Source organism: Ursus arctos, unplaced genomic scaffold (assembly GCF_023065955.2).
Source record: "Ursus arctos isolate Adak ecotype North America unplaced genomic scaffold, UrsArc2.0 scaffold_15, whole genome shotgun sequence".
NCBI lineage: Eukaryota > Metazoa > Chordata > Mammalia > Carnivora > Ursidae > Ursus > Ursus arctos.
Window position 1 is genome coordinate 62626541 of NW_026622819.1, and position 21435 is coordinate 62647975.

Here is a 21435-nt window from a genome sequence, read left to right on the forward strand (position 1 = left end):
TCACAAAAGCCAAAGTATATATAATTATTACTAGGAAGCATAAGTTCAGAAAAGTAACTTGTCAGAAGTCACAAAGGAGACACTGTCTCCTGACTCCAATACTTCATGACTTAATATTTACACCTCTTCTAACTAAAACTGCTGCCTGATGTATGGTATGCACACATAAGTATGTGCTGAATGGGGGCACCTGGGTGGCTCAGTCAGTTAAGCGTCTGCCTTCAGCTCAGGTCATGGTCTCAGGGTCCTTGGATCAAGCCCCCACGTTGGGGTCCCTGCTCACTGGGGAGTCTGCTTCCCCCCCTTCTCCCCCCCAGCTTATGCTTTCAAATAAATAAAATCTTTTTAAAAAAACACGTGCTGAATGAACAGTATAATGTATGTATTTAAATTATTAAATGCAACATAAAGGCACAGAAGGACAAAATTATTATAGGTTGAATTGCATAGGTAAGACTTAGAAGTCAGAATTAGTTTGGGGGAATTCTGAAGGAATCATGATACCCCAGGAAAACATCTTATATGGAATAGTTTTCATCTTATTAAATGTTTCTTGTACCCTAGAGTTATTTAAACCAAAACTCTCAAATCTGACAGCAAGACTAGCTATACCACCAAATATACATAATTTCTTAAAGATATATAAATAAAAACTCTACCCTTCTCTGTAGCACAGAACGACCTGCAGTCTCAAAGTGGGTTTTCAAGAATTAAGCAGATAAGGGATTGATAAGAAGCATTAAGTAGAGACCCCCCCACAGATTACAGACTCCAAAATTCAGTGCTTCATGAGATTTAACCACACAGTAATTTTAAGAGTGAAAACAAGGCACTGGTTGGCCAATTTAAACAAGCAGACCAGCATATAGCGCACTACTGTTTATTTAAGTTGCTACCCTTAAAAATGAAGAACTCACTAAAATAATGGCTTATCTTCAATTACGTGCACTGAGGCTAAAGAATGAATTACCACTAACTGTGAAGGAAGAATAGAGTTTAGAGGCCAACAGCCTCATCTTAATCATGACAGGAATGAAATGTCTCTAAATGAATGCACAAACAGGAAAGCTGACAAATAATGAGACTTCCTATTTACTTCACGGGTAGCATTTTTAGTAGTGTCCTTGAAATTCCCCAATTTGGGATATTGTCATTTTCTTTCAGCATATCATCTTGATCTATCTAAAGAACAATTACTGAATAAATAACTTAAAATCTTGACATTCTACCTATCAAACATGTCAAAATCACTTTGAAAGCTTGCGGAAATAGGGACCTTAACAATAAGTCTTTATGAACAATTAACCGTAAATTACTGAGTAAGTCACTACTCAAGAAATTTGGTATCAAACATTATCACCTGATTTCAAGAGCTTGTTTCCTTGTTGGTTTTTTTTTTTCTTTTAACATTTTATTTATTTATTTGAGCGACAGAGAGCACATGCAGGGAGGAGGGTCAGAGGGAGAGGGAGAAGCAGACCCCCGCTGAGCAGGGAGCCTGATGTGGGGCTCCATCCCAGAACCCTGAGATCATGACCTGAGCCAAAGGCAGATGCTTGGGGCGCCTGGGTGGCACAGCGGTTAAGCAGCTGCCTTTGGCTCAGGGCGTGATCCCAGCGTTATGGGATCGAGCCCCGCATCAGGCTCTTCTGCTATGAGCCTGCTTCTTCCTCTCCCACTCCCCCTGCTTGTGCTCCCTCTCTCGCTGGATGTCTCTATCTCTGTCAAATAAATAAATAAAATATTTAAAAAAAAATAAAAATAAAAAAAAAAACAAAGGCAGATGCTTAACCAACTGAGCCACCCAGGTGCCTCACTGTTTCCTTGATTTAAAAAAAGGTAAATGTGGCAGCTCTTTCTACCCACGGATCCTGTCCTATTGCTTTAATAAAATCACCTTTTGGCACTGATAATAAATAAATACATAAAATAAAAAAGGTAAATGCATTTACATGCACACACAAGCACACGCACAATTCTTTATTTCCCTCTTTATACTCAGCCTCAGGACAAGTGTGTAACAAAATCCAAACACATTTTGAGTAATAATTATAGTCATTTATTGAGTCCTGGGATACTATTCTAGGCACCTCACACGCATTATAAAGGTTATCCTCCCAATAACTCTATGTGACAGATATCACTATTTTACACTATTTTTATCACTAATCATTACTTTAACGATTTTTATCACTATTTTACATGTTTGTAAACTTACTCAAACAATTGGTAAATTCTTAGTAGGTTGGTAAATGGCTATGTTGTAAACTGCAGCTCAATATGCCTGACTCCAAAAATACATTCTTTGATTCATCTCCAAGGCACTGCCTCCCAACAGGAAAAAAATAAAGACAGAAGCATAAAACCTTCACTTTTTCTTGGATAATACTTACATCTTAGTATGATATAGTGACTAAATGCAAGAATATCGGAGTCACGCTGCCTGGCTTCCAAACACCTCTACCACTTACGAGATAGGTCTTCCATCCTCAGTTCCCTCATCTGTAAACTGAGGCTAATAGTACCTATCTCATCAAAGTGTCGTTAAGATCAAATAAATGCGTACGTGTAATAGGCTTCAAAGACGGTCAACGTACAGAAGGAAACATCAGTTCTGCTGGAGGGGGAAGTGGCAAATAATAAGGATTTCCAAACAAAATATTTCTTTCTGGGCAAATAACTAACAGAAGGAAGGATCACTCCGCAACGAAACAGTAGCCTTGCGGGGGGAGGGGCCCCGTGGGGGAGACGACGAGAACCGAGCCTCCTCCCGGGGTGTTCGGCTTGAGGAAGACGCTTTCGAGGGACCGGCGGGGACCAGAGCCCACCGACTGACGAGAAATGACGAAGGAGCGCCCGGAGGATAAAGGCCGCACCCCCGGCGCGAAGTGGGCAGGCCTGGCACTGGGGGCGGAAGCCCACCACGGCGTCAGGCGGCGCCCAGCGAAGTCCCCAGGGGCCACCCTGGTGTCCCGAAGGGCCCACCCCGGCGTCCGGAGACGCCCACCCAACATCCTCAGGGCCCACCCCGACGTCCCGAAGGGCCGACCCCGGCGTCCGGAGAGGTCCGCCTCCGCGCCGAGAGCGCTCTACCCCGCGTCAGGGGCGCCGCTCCAAGTGAGGAGCGGGCCGCGGCCCCGGTGAGAGAAAAAAGGAGGCGGGAAGAGGGCGGGCTGGAGGTGAGCGGAGGCGGCAGGTACTCACCGACCGGCCGGCGCCCCTCTGCCGAGCCCCTCCTCCGGGGCGCTGCGGGTCGCGAGCGTCCGCAGCACAACAGGAGCGGGGGGAGGGGGGTCGGGCACGCGCGCGAAGTGAGGCACCGCGGGGAGGAGTCGCGCTCTCCGGACGGGTGTGGGCGCGTGCGCCGGCGTCCGGGGACGCTACCAACCCGCACCGCGGGGGGAAGCCGCGGCCAGGTCGTACCACTGCCCTAGGGCTGGAGCGCGCCATCGCTGGAAGTCAGACTCGATCTTCTCGCGCAGTGTGGGGCCCTCCCCCAGCGCTCGCGCTGTGCTTGTTCGCTGTATCATTTGTTAGCACGTTAAGGGAAACCAAAGAGTAACAACAGGGCGCTCAAAAACTACAGTGAAGGGGCGCCTGGGTGGCCCAGTCGTTTTAAGGCCCTGCCTTCCGCTCAGGTCATGATCCCAGGGTCCTAGGATCGAGCCCCCATCGGGCTCCCTGCTCAGTGGGGACCTTGCTTCTCCCTCTCCCACTCTGCCTGCTTCTGTTCCCTCTCTCGCTGTATCTGTCAAATAAATAAAATCTTAAAAAAAAAAAAAAAAGAACTACAGTAACCCCTTCAAAGTCTCCTCTGCCACATCAAGCCTCCTCTAGCCCTTTGCATGTAGAATTATGCTGAAATTATCTGTTCGTATGACTACTTGAAAACTATGTCCGGATGGTAAATGTTACAGTCTGACCATTTCCGGGAAGGGAAGGAATCTGAGAAAATAAACTCTTAGAGGTGTCAGTTGGCAGTGTAAAATCAGAACAGCCACTTTTGGTGAATTTTAAATGTGCGTTTTAGGATTCAGCAACTTCATGTCTAGAAGAATACAGAAAGAAACTCCTACAGGTGTGCACCAGAAGACAAATTCATGTTGGAGCTTCCTTGTGAAAAACGTATACAACGGAAATATGCAATAAAACACAGATGAATAAAACATGATATGTTCCTATAAAATGTTACAACAAATAAAACTAATAAATGACTCCTATATGTAACAACATTTGATATCTAAGAGTTATAAGTAGCAACATGTCAATTATGTGCACTGTGAAATGACCTACGTAAATTTAACGGAATCACAGTATATACTGATAATGTAAAAAAATAATGTGTTAAGTATAGAAAATGAACTAGGTAGATATGCAGATGTGTACCATGATAACATAAGGGCAGGAGAGGGGGGAGGAGGAATAAACAGGACTTCAGATACATCTATCATGATTTCTTTTTTTAACGAAGAAACCTGGGGCTCCTGGGTGGCTCAGTTGGTTAAGCGTCTGCCTTCAATAGACCTGGGGTCCTGGAATTGATCCCCACATCTGGCTCCCTGCTCAGCGCAGAGTCTGCTTCTCCCTCTGCCCCTCTCCCCCACTTGTTCTCTCACTTGCACTCTCTCTCTCTCAAGGAAATAAAAATCTTTAAAAAATAATAGAAAAACAAAATATAAAAGAAGAAACCTAAATATAAACATAACAAAATATTTTAATGATTCGATAATGGAACTAGTTATATTATGCTTAGTACATGTGCTGCAGAAGCAAACACTAGTTAGATTATTCTTAACATTTCCTGTAACATTTTTTTTTAAGATTTTATTTATTTATTTGAGAGACAGAGATAGCAACAGAAATAGTGAGAGACAGCGCCAGCCAGGAGGAGAGGGAGAAGCAGGCTCCCCGAAGAGCAGTGGGGCTCGATCCCAAGACCCTGGGATCATGACCTGAACCGACAGTAGATGCTTAACCAACTGAGCCACCCAGCACCCCCTTCTGTAACATTTAATTCTAGAATGAACTTTTCTTATCCTCCCAAGTCACCTACCTCCAACTGATCCTCCAAAATCCAACTCAACCATTTCTTCCTTTGTGTCCTCTAACCCTGATGCTAAAAAAGGCTCTTGAGCTGGCTGAACAATACAAATTGACAAGAGGTCAAACAGGAGTTCCAAGTAAGGCTTTACTGGGGCTTATGCTACAGCACAAGGAAGATAGCACAAAGGAGAGTCTTCAGGCTAGCTCCCTGAAGAGACGTCAGGGAGAGCTTTAAAGAGGCTTAACTGACTGAGCCATCCAGGTGCCCCTTGAATATTTATTTAAGGTCTCCTGCAGCCTCACAGGAGTAGGATGACTTCAAGTCTTCTGAATAGTCCTGTGGATGTTTGAGAGAGAGGAATTTTAACCTGGAAAGATATGCCTAGTTAGAGACTCCTTGTAAGTTGACTGCATTTGGAGTGGCCAGGGTCTCTTGGTTTAGCCAACAGTTGGTTCTCTGGGGAGTTTTCCTTACAAGTTCTAAGAAGGACCTGATCTCCTGGGTCAACCTGTGGATGGGTCCTCCTTTCTGCCTCATCCTTGGTGGGGCTGGTAGTATTTTGTTTGCGAAGTCTGGTATTGCTTTATGTACTTGACCTAGATTAATTATATATTGTAAGCTCTGGCTCACTTCTCTAACAAAAGTAGTCTAATCTAAGGTTCATGAGTCTCCTGAAATGAGACAGAGCAGGGACTAAACTCAGGTCCCCTCAACCCTCACTGCAAAATCCAGCATTCCCTGGCTCTCCATAAAAAGAAAAGCTAAAACTCTATGCATCCTGAGTAGTATATCTTGCAGGAATGTAGAAACAAGATGTTTATGGAAAGGAGGGACTCAACTATGAAGACTGGTGAAGACTGGATCAAACCAATCTGTGCCAAGATGCCCACTAATGCTGACCTTTCACTGACGTTTTCCCTCGTTATAATACTAAGAGTAGAGATTTCACATGCTAATTAGACATGTGAGACATGAAGAAGCATGACCCTTAAGTGCACAGGTGTCAAGAATTCCCCGCTTCTTAAATGTCACCCTTTTCCCGCCTAAGTCTCCTTAGAGGTTGGTATCACACTTTTTTGGCAACTCTACCAGGACTCCAGGGAGTATGTATGCAACCCCTTCATACCTGACAAGCAGCCACCTAAACCTTTGCTTAGTGTCACCGTGCTAGGTAAGTCAGCCTCCAGCATCCCGGGGGGTTCCCATTACTCTCATTCACGTAATATTTTTCCCTTTGTCCTTCCTTCCCAATTTCCTTCCTTCCTCCTTTAACCTCCCTCTTCTTTTCCATGCTCTTCCCTCTCCTTCTTATACTCTACTAATGGGATGTCTACAGCTACAGCTTAACTCCTCGCAGCCTATGAGAACATGCTCCCTCTGGTAGATAACTAACCAGTAGAGGTGGGAAAGGCTCACTTCACACCATGCAGATTTTGGTCAAACAGGCGGTCCCTCACCAGGGACTAGTAAGAGTGCTGGAGCTATAACCCTCACACAGTGTAGCCTAATAGCTGGAAGTTTGATAGCCACAGGAAACTTTCTTTTTTTTCTCTCTCTTTCTCCTCTCATTCCCTGGCTCCAAGTAGTCTAAATAGAAACATGTAAGGGATGAGTTGAAAAAACTGACTCTCTTGGCCTGATCACCCCAATGGGCAGTGGACAGAGTGCCTCCCTCTAAGCCCTTGCTTGGTTTCTTTTTCTCCTTGTCTTTCTCCCTCTCTTCCAGCTTCCCCCACTCTGCCCACTGACTGCTTTCAACCTGGAGACTCCCTGTTTTGTTACCCTCTTTAAAACTTCTTGGTACTTCTTCCCTCTGTCCCTGTCTGTGGAGAGAGGAGGTGTGTGGGCTTGTCACTGTGCCAGTCAAATTGATCTTGTCTACTCTGAAGACTGCCCGCTATACTAATAGACCTGGAGTCTGCAGAGGGAAGGGCGCTGTTTGTCATGCATTTTATTATCTAATCTGCTCCAGACATTAGGAGAAAATTACAAAAGTTAGAGGCCAGCCCTCAGACTCCACTGTCAACCTTGGTGGAAGAGGCCTTCAAGGTCTATAATAACATGGACAAGGCAGAGGAAGCTAACAGAGATAGGAAATTGGCCAAAAAGATGCAGCTTTTGGCTGCCCTAATTCATCCACCAGCTCCAGGTGACCCTAGGAGGTCCAGAAGACCAGACGACTGATAGGGAATCGTCAATCTGGGATGAAACCAAAGTAGTCATTGCCAGGAGGGACACTGGAAAAGGGAATGCCCTGAGTCCCCCTGCTATGGGACACTGGCCAACCCCTGCTTCTTGCTAATCTCTGGAATGAGAATGCACACACCAGTTGAGGAGACCCAAGTCCAGGGTTGTTCTATCTCAACCCCAGTACAATTCTCCTGCTTGCTTCCTTAGCTGCTGGGACATTTGATCACCGATGGTACAATGGAGTTATTTGCTGTATGTATCTATCTCTTTTATAAGACTTGTGAGCTTTCTGAAGACAGGATCCATGTAACCCCAGCAAGTAGCAAAGAGCCTGGCCAAAAACAAACATTCAATTCGTGTTGACTGAATTGAATTGGGAAGGAGGAGATGAAAAAATGTCTCAATGCAAGGCCAGAAAGGTCCTTTTGAAGCATCATACTTCAGAGAAGAATGCTGATTCGGTTGTTGTTGGCAGCCATCTTGTAACCAGCCATTGATAAGCAGCTTCTAAAATGGCCCTCAATCATCCTACCTCCTGGCATTCACACTCTTTAGGGTGGGCTACTTACTTTTTAAAAAATATAATGAGGCAGAAGTGATGGGATGCATTTCCAAAACTAGGTTATAAAAAGACTGTGGTTTCCTGGTTTCCTTCCTGGGCATTCTCACCCTCTACATTTGCTCACTTTGGGGGACTCCAAATGCCACGTTAGGAGGCAGTCATGTGGAAAGACCCATCTGTGGGGGAGAATTCCACCTCCACCACCACTACCCACCACTACCACCACCCCCACAAGGTGACAGTTTAACTACAACCTCATAAGAGACCTTAAGTCAGAGGCACCACCTGGCTAAGCCATACCTAAACTGCTGACCCACAAAAATTATGTTTATTATTTAAGATTTGAGGTGATTTGTTACACAACAGATAACTAATACCCAGCTTTGAAGAGGAAAAAATAGAGAATAGCAGGGTGAGAGCACTGATCATATAGACCTGGAAACCATTCAACTTCTGGACTTTCTGGGGCGCCTGGGTGGCTCAGTCGGTTAAGCGTCTGCCTTCGGCTCACTTCATGATCTCAGGGTCCTGGAATTGAGCTCCGTGTTGGGCTCTGTGATCAGCAGGGAGTCAGCTTGTCCCTATGCCTCTCCCCCTGCTCGGGCTTTCCCTCTCTCTCTCTCAAATAAATAAATAAAATCTTTAAAAATAAAAAATAAATTAAAAAAACAACTTCTGGATTTTCTGTAATGTGAAATAATAAATGCCCTTAATATTTACATCAGTCATGTTTTGTTACCTGTAGTAAACAACTTCCTAATTGGTGTAAATCTGAATGTCCATCAGTAAGGGAATGATATTTTACATGGTATAGTATATTCACATAATAGCATGATATAGAACAATTAAAAGAAATGAACTAAATCTACAGGTGCCATCATGGATACATCTCAAAACATGATATTAACTTTAAAAAGCAAGTTATAAGATGATGCAAGCTGCATGAGAATAGGGACTTTATTCTCTACATTGCTGTATCCCCAGTACTTAGAAGAATGCCTAGCACATAGAGAAGAATGAATGACACGCTCAGCATGATTCCACGTATGTGAACACAAACTCTTATACAAGTAATATCACATTTTTTAAAGTAACAGACACATGTAGAAGTATTTTCATAGGCTTGGGAAGATACAAGGATACATAATAAGCAGAATATATAGGATACTTCTGAAAAGGGAGCTAGAGGTCTAAAATCGGGGTCAGACAAAGAGATTACTATATTCTTAATGTTCTGATTTTATTTTTAAAACTACCGTGTAATTAAAAATGAATGAACTATATATTTTAAAGCAAAGTAATCACCAGAGAGTTTTTAGTGATTGATAGATACAAGTTATCTAATGTTTCCGTGATCTCTCTAAAGCTTCTCTTACCATTTCTGCATAGAATTTCTTGTCATTTTTAAAGTGGATCATTTATTAATATTGGGAAAATCATTTATTTACAACTCCTCATGTTTCACGTCGGAGCACCTAGACCCCAGATCTTGGTTTTTAAAACCATTCTCTCCTATACAAATCTAGGACTCCTCAGAAAAGTGGCTGACTCCAGGGAAAGAACAAGAGGAGCCTGGATCATCTGAAATTGCAAGAAAGTAAAGATATGCTCAAAGAGGGATGCCTGGGTGGCTCAGTTGGTTAAGCGTCTGCCTTCCGCTCAGGTCATAATCCCAGGGTCGCGGGAGCGAGTCCCATATCGGGCTCCTTGCTCCTTGGGGAGCCTGCTTCTCCCTCTGACTGCCCCTCCCCCTGCTTGTGTTCTCTCTCTCTCTCTCTCTGACAAATAAATAAATAAAATCTTAAAAAAAAAAGATATGCTCAAAGAAAAATGAGAACATGTCAAACATACAGAGCCAATTTGGAGGGGTTTCTAGGGTCAAATATGGGACAATATAAAAATCAAAATAAATAGTGATAGTCATGGAATATAACTCATTAAATAAAATAATTCTTGAGTCTACATTGATATAAATAAATAAGGGAGAAGGGACAGCTCTTCCATTAGGTGGAATGTCAATTAATAAATGTAGAAAGAATGATGAAATTAGAAAATCACCATTTGGCAAGCAACAGAGTAATAAGTAAGTGTCATCAATGAATACTAAAACTAGTGGATACAAGGTTGATAACTAACAAGATATTTATATAATCTCAAAGAATTTCCTTATAAAATCATTATTAATTACAAAGGGAAAAAACAGTAACTTTACAGTAGAGAAAACTGGCAGGCACCATCTTAATTAACTGATCAGAGTTATCATCACTAGTAATGAGACACAGCAATATCATGTTTCAATCTAATGTGATGCCTGTGGTTTGCTGCCAAAATGCATAAACTTTAGTCTAATCATAGAGAAACAGAAACAAACCCAAACTGAGGGACAGTGGCATGAAAGACAAAAACTGAGGAATTCATCCAGATTAAAGGAAACTAAAGAGACATGAAAACTGAATGGAACATATGATCTAGAATTCTCTTTTGCTTTTATAAAGGAAATTATTGGGATCATTAATGACATTTGAATAACAGAGATAGATTAAATAACACCATTGTGTCAATGTGATTTTTTACATTGATAAATGTACTGGGATTATATATGAAAATGTCCTTGTTTTTAAGAAATGTACACTGAGGGGCAGCTGGGTGGCTCAGTCTGTTAAGTGTCTCCCTTGGGCTCAGGTCACGATCTTGGGATCCTGGGATCAAACCTCACCCAGTGTCAGGCTCCCTGCTCAGTGGAGAGTCTGCTTCTCCCTCTCCCTCTGACCTCCCCCCTGCTCTATGCTCTCTCGCCCTCACTGGCGAGATAAATAAATAAAATCTTTATTTATTTGACAGAGAGAGAGAGCACAAGTAGGAAAAGCAGTAGACAGAGGGAGAAGGAGAAGCAGGCTCCCCACTGAGCAGAGAGCCCGATGCAGGGCTCGATCCCAGGACCCTGGGATCATGACCTGAGCCAAAGGCAGATGCTTAACCAACTGAGACACCCAGGCACCCCACAAAATCTTTAAATTAAAAAAAAAATAAAATTGAGAAATATACACTGAAGTAAAATGGCAAAGTGGCATCATGTCTACAACTTGACCTCAAGTGGTTCAAAAAAATATTATCTATAAAGCAAGTGTAGAGAGAATGATGGCACTAAAGTAGTACATTTTAACATTTGGGAAATCCAGATGAAGGTTATATGGGAATTCTTTGTACTATTCTGTTAACTTTTCTATAAGTCTGAAATTATGCCAAAATAGAAAGTTAAAAGAACAGGAGTAAATTACATGATGGCTCTGATACAAAGACTTCAATTGCCACCTATAATACCCAATGGCAAAATTTTGTCTTTATCTGGAATGCCTCATTGTTCAAATCAATTTATTTTAGAAAAAACTGTTATAATTTTTAACTTATAAAATAACTGTATATTAATAAATTACCACTTTTAATCTCTTTCAAACATTAGGAATCTACATAGAATCATGTTTGGAAAAAAGAGTTCTTTTACTAAACAAAGTAAACACTGTTTTAGTTCAATTTCTAATCCACAGTTTGAGAAATTGAGTCATAGTGAGAAAAAGTGGCTAATGACTTGCCCAAAGTCACACAGTTATAAACAAAGTTGGGACTGTCAAACACAGAGAGTTAACCCACAAAAAAATGTTGGCAATAAACAAGCACTACAACAAAGGTAGAGGGGCACCTGTGTGGCTCAGTCGATTAAACCTCTGACTCTTGATTTCAGCTCAGGTCAGGATCTCAGTGTTGTGAGCTGGAGCCCCTCATTGGGCTCTGTGCTCAGTGCGGAGTCAGCTTGAGGTTCTGTCTCTCCCTCTGCTCCTCCCCTCTGCTTGTGCCCTCTCTCTCACTCTCTCTAAAATAAATAAATCTTTAAAAAAAAAAAAAAAAAAGAACAAATGTAGAGCATCACGAACCACTGAAGAAATATAAAAGTCCCACAGCACATTTGTTAAATTAGCAAAAATGAAACAAATAAAACTCAATGGTAACAGGACTGTGAGAAAATAAGTATATTTCTTCATTGTGAATGCAGTATAAACAAGTGTAATCTTTCCAGAGAGAAATTCAGCAAGAGCTGTCAAGAATCATAAAAATGATCACACTCCCGACCTGAGTAATACCACATTGGGGAGTACATCTCATGGAGATGATTCAAAAGAGAGAACAGACTCGAACAAAGGTGATTATAGCCAAACAGTATACTTGCTAAAAACTAGAAACAATCCAAATGTTCACCCATGGGAGAGAGGCTAACTTGAAACAGGCCATGGTAGAGCAATACAATAACAGTTATCACATTACCACAGGGAATATCAACAAGAGAACCTCCTAGGAATGTGGCAAGAACCCTATCAAATAAGGATAAGCTAAAGACAGAAGAATCCCAAGAGACCCATACGCAATGCTGACAGCTAACAAACAATGTGTATATAGGTGTCAAAGAAACAAATAATTTGTAATAAGTAGATAATCTGGAATTGGAATCTTTTTTTAAAAAATATGACTTTTATCATTTAGTGAAATCCATGTACAGGAGAAATGGGAGGGATGACCATGGCCAGGAGCCAGGGACTACAACCCCTCAATCCTTAAACACAGTGTGACATGTTCTCTCTCTTCTTAAAAATAACTTCACTGATACCCTACAACCCAGCAACTGCACTACTAGGTATTTACCCAAAGGATACAAACTTAGTGATCCAAAGGGGCACCTGCACCCCAATGTTTATAGCAGCAGTGTCCACAACAGCCAAACTATGGGAAGAGCCCAGATGTCCATCGACAGATGAATGGATAAAGATGTGGTATGTACACACACACACACACACACACACACACACACACACACACACACACACAATATGGAATACTACTCAGCCATCAAAAAGGATGAAATCTTACCATCTGTAATGACATGGATGGAACTAGAGAGTATTATGCTAAGTGAAATAAGTCAATCAGAGAAAGACAATTATCATGTGGTTTCACTCATATGTGGAATTTAAGAAACAAAATAGAGGATCATAGGAGAAGGGAGGGCAAAATAAAATAAAATGAAATCAGAGAGGGAGACAAACCATAAGAGACTCTTAACTTAGGAAACAAACTGAGGGCTGCTGGAGGGGAGGTGGATGGGAGGTTGGGGTAACTGGGTGATGGGCATTAAGGAGGGCACGTGATGTAATGAGCATTGAGTGTTACATGCAACTGATGAATCACTGAACTATACATCTGAAGCTGATACACTATATGTTAATCGAATTTAAATAAGATTAAAAAATAACTTCATTGAGATGTAATTAACATACCATAAAATTCATCTACTTAGAAAATCCATTTATAGCATGACAGTGTAAGAGCTCTACTGACGTGTGCCCTCAGTGAAACAGGAAAATTATTTTAAAAACAACCATTTTCAGGGTGCCTGGGTGGCGCAGCGGTTAAGCGTCTGCCTTCGGCTCAGGGCGTGATCCCGGCGTTCTGGAATCGAGCCCCACATCAGGCTCCTCCGCTGGGAGTCTGCTTCTTCCTCTCCCACTCCCCCTGCTTGTGTTCCCTCTCTCACTGGTTGTCTCTCTCTGTCAAATAAATAAATAAATAATCTTTAAAAAAAAAAAAAAAACCATTTTGGAGCTCCTGGGTGGCTCAGTCAATTGAGCTTCCAACTCTTGATTTCGGTTCAGGTCCTGGTTCCTGGGATAGAGCCCCGAGTCAGGCTGGGCATTCAGCATGGAGTTTTCTTGTCGCCTTCTCCCTCTGTCCCTCCCCCACTTGCTGGCACACGCTCGCTCGCTCTCTCTCTCTCAGATAAATAAATCTTAAAAAAAAATTTTTTTTTCAAGCCTCTGAAAATAGTCCTAAGGACAAACAGTAAATGAAGAAATACCTGCTAAAAACAAAACACACAAAAAACACAAACTATTAAAAATTCAGTAAGAAAAGTGAGATTCTGCATATATTTGAACCAAGACTGCTCCCCCTTCCACTTCCTAGCTCAGTGAGGTAGAGATTCCTCTCCATACTGCTATAGTGAAGAACACAGGGCACACTTCCCCCCAGGTCATAGTCAGAGGTCTCCTTCCAAGGAGGAGCAGGACATCAGTGTTTCTCATTCTGTCTCCAGCTACCTGCTGCTGAGGCTAAGTCCCAGGCAGACACTGTTGAGAAGCTGAGAATTCCCTCACACAGCCCCTGCTCGCGGAGTGGAGGCTCTAAGTTGGGCAGGGCATGCTGAGACCACTAGGGCCCTCATCACCCTTGCCTGAGCTCAAGAGACACAGTAGTTCTGAAGCCACTGCCTTGGGCCCCTCTGGCCAATTTAATAGTCTTTAAGTTTTAACAAGCACCTTTACCCCATGTGATTGATTAAGCATTTCTTTTTATATCTATAGATAATTCATTGTTTCCTAGAAAGATTCAGAAACAAACCTGCTCGCACAATTTCTAGCACCACGGTAACTTCTTTTATTTTTTTTTCCAAGATTTTATTTATTTACCTGACAGAGAGAGAGACAGCACAAGTAAGGGGAGCAGCGGGCAAGGGAGAAGGAGCAGCAGACTCGGCGCTCGATCCCAGGACCATGACCTGAGCCAAAGGCAGACGCCTAATGACTAAGCCACCCAGGCACCAACATTAACTTCTGTAGCCTGCACCACGAAGTCTGCAAGCAATCAATAAGTGTTACATACTACTGTGCTTCCCTTTTACTGATTAAACTCCCTAAAGTTCCTTTAAAAATCTTTGGGCCAGGCAGAAATTTTGGATTTGGTTTTTGGATAAGAGTCCACTTTCACCCCAGGTGGCCAGCTTCCTGAAAAATACTCATATTCCTTTCCAATCAAAACTCATCTCTTCTCAAGGAATTGATCCCATTTACAAATACACCAAAAATAATAAGATACCTAGGAATAAACCTAACCAAAGAGGTCAAAGATCTATACTCTGAAAACTATAGAACATCTATGAAAGAAATTGAAGAGGACACAAAGAAATGGAAAAACATCCCATGCTCATGGATTGGAAGAATAAATATTGTTAAAATGTCTATATTACCCAAAACAATTTACACATTTAATGCAATCCCTATCAAAATACCACCAGCTTTTTCACAGAACTAGAACAAACAATCTTAAAATTTGTATGGAACCACAAAAGACCCCAAATAGCCAAAGCAATCCTGAAAACGAAAAGCAAAGCTGGAGGCATCACAATTCCAGACTTCAAGCTATATTACAGAGCTGTAATCCCCAAGACAGTACAGTACTGGGACAAGAAGAGACACTTAGATCAATGAACAGAATAGAAAGCCCAGAAATGCACCCACAACTATATGGTCAACTAATCTTCGACAAAGCAGGAAAGAACATCCAATGGAAAAAAGACAGTCTCTTCAACAAATGGTGTTGGGAGACCTGGGCAGTCGCATGCAGAAGAATGAAACTGGACCACTTTCTTATACCATACACAAAAATAAACTCAAAAGGGATGAAAGACCTAAATGTGGGACAGGAAACCATCAAAATCCTAGAGAAGAACACAGGCAGCAGCCTCTTTGGCCTGCGCTATAGCAACTTCTTACCAGACACATTGCTGAAGGCAAGGAAAACAAAAGCAAGAATGAACTACTGGTTGGGGTGCCTGGGGCGCTCAGTCGTTTGAGTGTCAGACTCTTGGTTTCGGCTCAGGTCCTAATCTCAGGGTCATGGGATCAAGCTCCATATCAGGCTCCATGCTTCAGCATGGAGTCTGCTTGTCCCTTTCACTCTGCTCCTCCACTCACTCACTCTCTCTCTTTCTCTCAAGTAAAAAGAAAAGAAAAAAAAATTATTGGGACTTCATCAAGATAAACAGCTTCTGCACAGCAAAGGAAACAATCAACAAAACTAAAAGGCGACCTACAGAATGGGAGAAGATATTTGCAAATGACATACCTGATACAGGGTTAGTATCCAAAATCTACAAAGAACTTATCAAATTCAACACCTAAAAAACAAATAATCCAGTTAAGAAATGGGCAGAAGACATGAATAGACATTTTTCCAAAGTAAACATCTAGATGGCCAGCAGACACATGAAAAGATGCTCAACATCACTCATCATGAGGGAAATGCAAATCAAAACCACAATGAGATATCACCTCACACCTGTCAGGATGGTTCATACTAACAACACTGGGAACAAGAGATGGTGAGGATGCAAACTGGTGGGAATGCAAACTGGTGCAGCCCCTGTGGAAAATAGTATGGAGGTTCCTTAGAAAGTTAAAAATAGAACTACCCTATGATCCAGCAATTGCACTACTAGGTATTTACCCAAGGGACACAAAATTACAGATTCAAAGGGGTACATGCACCCCGATGTTTACAGCAGCTTTATCAACAACAGCCAAACTATGGAGAGAGCCCAGATGTCCATCAACTGATGAAAGAAGATGTGATATATAATGATATATAAATTAGGGTGCCTGGGTGGCGTGGCTGGTTAAGCGACTGCCTTCAGCTCAGGTCATGATCCTGGAATCCCAGGATCAAGTTCCCCATCAGGCTCCCTGCTCAGCAGGGAGTCTGCTTCTCCCTCTGACCCTCCCCCCCCCCATGCTCTCTCTCATTCTCTCTCTCTCAAATAAATAAAATATTTAAAAATAAATATAAATTAAATAATATAATATATTGGAATATTACTCAGCCATCAAAAAAATGAAATCTTGCCATTTGCAATAACATGGATGGATCTACAGTATATTATGCTAAGTGAAATAAATTAGTCAGATGAAGACAAATACCATATGCTTTCACTCCTATGTGGAATTTAAGCAACAAAACAAATGAACATCGGGAAAGGGAAAAAAAGACAGAGGCAAGCAAACCATAAGAGACTCTTAACAATAGAGAACAATCTGAAGGTTGATGGAGGGAGGTGGGGGGGCAGGCTAAATGGGTGATGACTATTGAGGAGGGCACTTACGATAAGCACTGGGTATTATATGTAAGTGATGAATCACTAAACTCTAGTCCTGAAACCAGTATGGCATTATATGTTAACTAACTAGAATCTAAATAAAAAATTGAAAAGGGGAAAAAAAACCCTCATTTCTTGAGTATTGGATTTTTGAGCTAAGGCAGCAGAACTTGGGTTTTTCAGTAACAGTTCCACAGCAGGATAGACAAGCTAACAGATTCTCAGGTCCCAAAACCAAGTCCTCAGACTGTAGCGTACGAGGGTCACTCAGACAGAAGCTTGTCATTGGTCCCATTTTCTGCAGCTTCAGAGCCCTGGCTTAGACTTTGCTTCAAGGGAAAGGCAGGCAGGGTGGAGAGAGGGAGGCGGAGAGAACAGATAGCTCCTAATTTCTTCCCCAAGTAACTGACTTCATTTACAACAAAGCTTGGAGAAGTTCAAGCCTAAGTGTGCTCACAAGAAAAGCAGTGGCTGTAGTAAAATGGGTAAACAAAATGTGGTCCGTATATATGTATATGTACATATATGTATATGTGTGTGCACATATATACGTTTGTATATCTATACAGACAATGGAATTTTACTCAGCATTAAGAAGGAAGGCAATTCTGATACATAACACACCATGGATGAACCTTAAAAACATTATGCTAAGTTCAATAAGTCAAACACGGAAGGACAAATATGATATGATTCCACTCATATGAAGTACCTAGAATAATAAAAGTCATAAAGACAGAAAGTAGAATAGTAGTTACCAAGGGCTAAGGGGAGTGGGGAACGGAGAGTTACCATTAAATGTGTACAGAGTTTCCGTTTGGGACGATGAAAAAGTTCTGGAGAAGGATGGTGGTGATGGCTGTACAATAATGTGAACTACTGAATGCCACTGAACTGTACACTTAAAAATGGTTAAATTGGTAAATTTTATGCTATATAGATCTTACCAGCAATTTCTTTTTTTTAAAAGATTTTCTTTATTTGAGAGAGAAAAAGAGAGAGAACATGAGCGGGGGAGAGGGGAGGTAAGAAGGGGCAGAGGGAAAGGGACAAGCAGACTCCCCTCTGAGCACAGAGCCCTGGCGCAGGGCTGGATCCCAGGACCCTGGGTTCACGACCTGAGCAGAAGACAGACGCTTAACTGACTGAGCCACCCTGGTGCCCCACCAGCATTTTTAAAAAATTTTGATAAGGGCAAAACAGAACAAGTTTCTGACAGTCAAAAGCTGAGAGAATTCATCATGAGCAGACCAGCACTACAAAAAAATACTAAATGGAATCTTAGGTGAAGGAAAATGAGCCAGATGGAGACATGGTCCTGCAAAACAGAATGAAGAATACCTAAAAGGGTGACTAAATTGGTAAATATAAATGAATACTGACAATTTAAACCAACAACAAAAATAATGTCTTATGGGATTTAAAACAATACATTGAAATAAAATATATGACAACAATAACACAGGAAGCAGAAAGTATTAGAGTTAATTTTAAAGTGCTAGCATTATTGAGGAAGTGTGGCAAATACTAATTTAGGGCAGACTGTGATGAGTTAAGGATGCATATTATAATCTCAAGGGCAATCACTAAAAGAATAATCAAATCGTGATCAAATATCTGAATAGTTAAATAACAATAAAAAATAAAGGATAAAAAACAGAATGATTAAAAATGTTGTTCAATCCAAGAGAAGGCAAAAAAAAAAAAAAAACCAAGAAAATAAAGGAACAAAGAACATATGGAGTGAACAGAAAACAGGAAAATGGTAAAAATAAACTCAATACATCAGTAATTAAATTAAATGGAAAGGGTTTAAACACTCTTATAAATAAAAGAAAAAGACCGTCAGACTGGATTTTAAAAATTCAACTATATGCTATTTACAGAGATGTACTTTAAATATAATATCATCAAGATTAAAAGAATACAAAACAACAGGATGGAAAAATATGTACTATGTAGATACAAACAGAAAAGAGCTAGCTCAGCTAAATTAATATCAGATAAAGTAGACTTTAGATAATAAGTATTACTAGAGATAAGGAGGGGCATTTCACACTGATAAAAGTGTCTAACTGAAAAATATGACTTTCCTATTATATATTCAGAAATGAAATAGATGAAGCAAAAAAAGACAACAGAACCAAAAAGCAAAGTAGACAAATCCAGTCACAGTTGGAGATTTGAACACATGCACCCCCACCTCAGTAACTGATAGAACTAAAGAAAAATCAGTAAGAATATAAAAGATCTGAATACACTATCAACCACACTGACATAATTGAATATTTATATGACACTATACCCAACAACTGCAAAACACACATTCTTTTCAAATACAAATGGAATGTTCACCAAATAGACCATATGCTGGGCTACAAAACAAATCTCAAGATTCCAAAAGAGTAAAGTCTTACAGAATATGTTCTTTGATCACAATGGATTAAATTAGAAATTAACAATAAGAAATCTAGAAAAGCCCCCAAATATTTGGAAATTAGCAACTCATTTATACAATGTTCAAGATTAGACAAAACTAATCTGTAACAATAGTATTCGGGATGATTCCTTTTTGCTGAGAAGAAGCACAGTGAGCATTCAGGGCCTGAAATGTTCTATATCTTAATATAGATAGTGATTATACGGGTGTATTTATATGTAAAAATTTATTCAAGATTTATACTTATATACTTTATACCATGTAAGTTATACCTCAATAAAAAAAGTAAATCAGAAAAAAAAGAGAGACATTAAAGTCTCTAGTACCTAACAAAATACCTAGTTCATGGAGGATGCTTAATGCTTCATGAATTATAAAAGGAAAGAGAGATAAAGAATAGAATGAAAAGGTCTACTACACATCTAATACAATTTACACCTGCTAGATTGGCAAAAGATAAAGAAGTCTGACAGTAGCAGTGCTGAAGAGAACGAAAATCAATAGGAACTCTTACACTTTGCTGACGAGAATATAAATTGATACAACCACTTGAGAAAACAATTTGGCATTAGCTTGTAAAGTACAACATTCACATACCCTACCAACCGGGACAGTTCCTAGGTGTAGGGGCACCTGGGTGGCTCAGTTGGTTAAGTGTTTGCCTTCAGCTCAGGTCATGATCCCAGGGCCCTGGGATCGAGCCCCGTATCAGGCTCCCTGCTCCATGGGGAGCCTGCTTTTCCCTCTCCCTCTGCCTGCTTCTCCCTCTCCCTTTGCCTGCTGCTCCACCTACTTGTATTCTCTCTCTCTCTCTGTCAAATAAATAAATAAAATCTTAAAAAAAAAAATCCTAGGTGTATATCCCAAGAAACTCCTGTCCAAGTGCACCAGGAGTTAAGTAGAAGAATGTCAGGATACCTGGCTGGCTCAGTCAGTAGAGCATGCAACACTTGATCTCAGGGTTGTGAGTTCAAGCCCCACATGGGGTATAGAGGTTACTTTAAAAAATTAAAAATCTTTAAAAATGTTAATAGTAACCCTGTTCATAATAGCAAAAACTGAAACATCTCAAATGTCCACAACCACTAGAACAGATAAATCAATTATGGTATATTCACATAACAGAATATTATCCCACAGTGAAAAATGAATGAACTAGGGGTACAAGGCTGGCTCAGTCGGTGGAGCAAATAACTCTTGATCTCAAGGTTTTGAGTTCAAGCCCTACATTGAGCATGGAGCCTACTTAAAAAAAAATGAATGAACTATAGTTACTTACAACAACATGGATATTAGACACTTAACGTCAACGGGTGCCTGGGCAGCTCAGTCGGTTAGGCATCTGCCTTTGGCTTGGGGTGTGATCCCAGGGTCCTGGGATCAAGTCCCACCTCAGGCACCCTGCTCAGTGTGGAGTGGTGTGGAGTCTGCTTCTCCCTCTCCCCGTACCCCCTGCTCATGCTCTCTCTCTCTCTCTCACTCTCTCTCTCAAATAAATAAATAAAATTAAACAAAAAATGTCAAGTGAAAAAGGGAAGTCACAGAAAAAATACAAATAGTATGATACAATGTTTATGAAGCTCAAATGCAAGCAAAATTAATATGTTAAGCATACACGTAATTTTTTAAAGCAAGGAAATTAAAAACACAAAATTCAGAATAATGGTTAGGAATAGGTGGGGTGAGGGGCACCTGGGTGGCTTAGTTGGTTGAGCATCCAACTCTTGATTTCAGCTCAGGTCATGATCTCAGTGTCCTGGGGTGGAGACTGCATCAGTCTCCACGCTCAGTGGACAGTGTGCTTGAGAATTCTCTCCCTCTGCCTCTACCCTTCCTCCCAGGTGAGTAGCTCAGTTAGTTAGGTGTTTAACTCCGTTTCAGCTCAGGTCATGATCTCATGGGTCATGAGATAGAACCCCACATCAGGCTCTACACTTGGCTGGGAGTCAGCTTGAAGATTCTCTTCCTCTGCCCCGCCCCCCTCACTCTCTCTCTCTCTCAAATAAATAAATAAATCTTAAAAAAAAAAATAGGTGGGGTGATATGGGGCACCTGGGTGGTGCAGTCGGTTAAGCATCAGACTCTTGGTTTTGGCTCAGGTCATGATCTCAGGGTCCCCCCACCCCCCGCTCATGTACACACACTGTTGCTCTCTCTCAAATAAAAAAACAAATCTTAAAAAAAAAAAAAAAAAGAATACGTGGGGTGATAATGCTCTAGTTCAG

At 41.2% G+C, this 21435-nt stretch overlaps 1 protein-coding gene and 1 long non-coding RNA gene across 5 annotated transcripts in view; both read right to left on the minus strand.

The window, feature by feature from the left end:
• UIMC1 (ubiquitin interaction motif containing 1) overlaps positions 1-21435 on the minus strand; it is a 132303-nt gene that overhangs the window by 106026 nt on the left and 4842 nt on the right. Inside the window, exon 1 of one of the 4 annotated variants that reach the window (XM_048224303.2) lies at positions 3205-3385. The exons of 2 other annotated variants lie outside the window; for them this stretch is intronic. The gene's annotated coding sequence lies outside the window, so the exon portion shown is untranslated. Of the gene's footprint in view, positions 1-3204; positions 3386-21435 lie in introns of those variants that run through there. One more of the 4 variants, XM_026511039.4, reaches the window with a different exon arrangement.
• Positions 11800-15797, minus strand: LOC130543728 (uncharacterized). The gene is made up of 2 exons (XR_008959281.1): positions 15744-15797; positions 11800-13390 (listed from the first exon to the last, which is right to left on the minus strand). It is a non-coding gene; the product is annotated as an uncharacterized LOC130543728 (long non-coding RNA).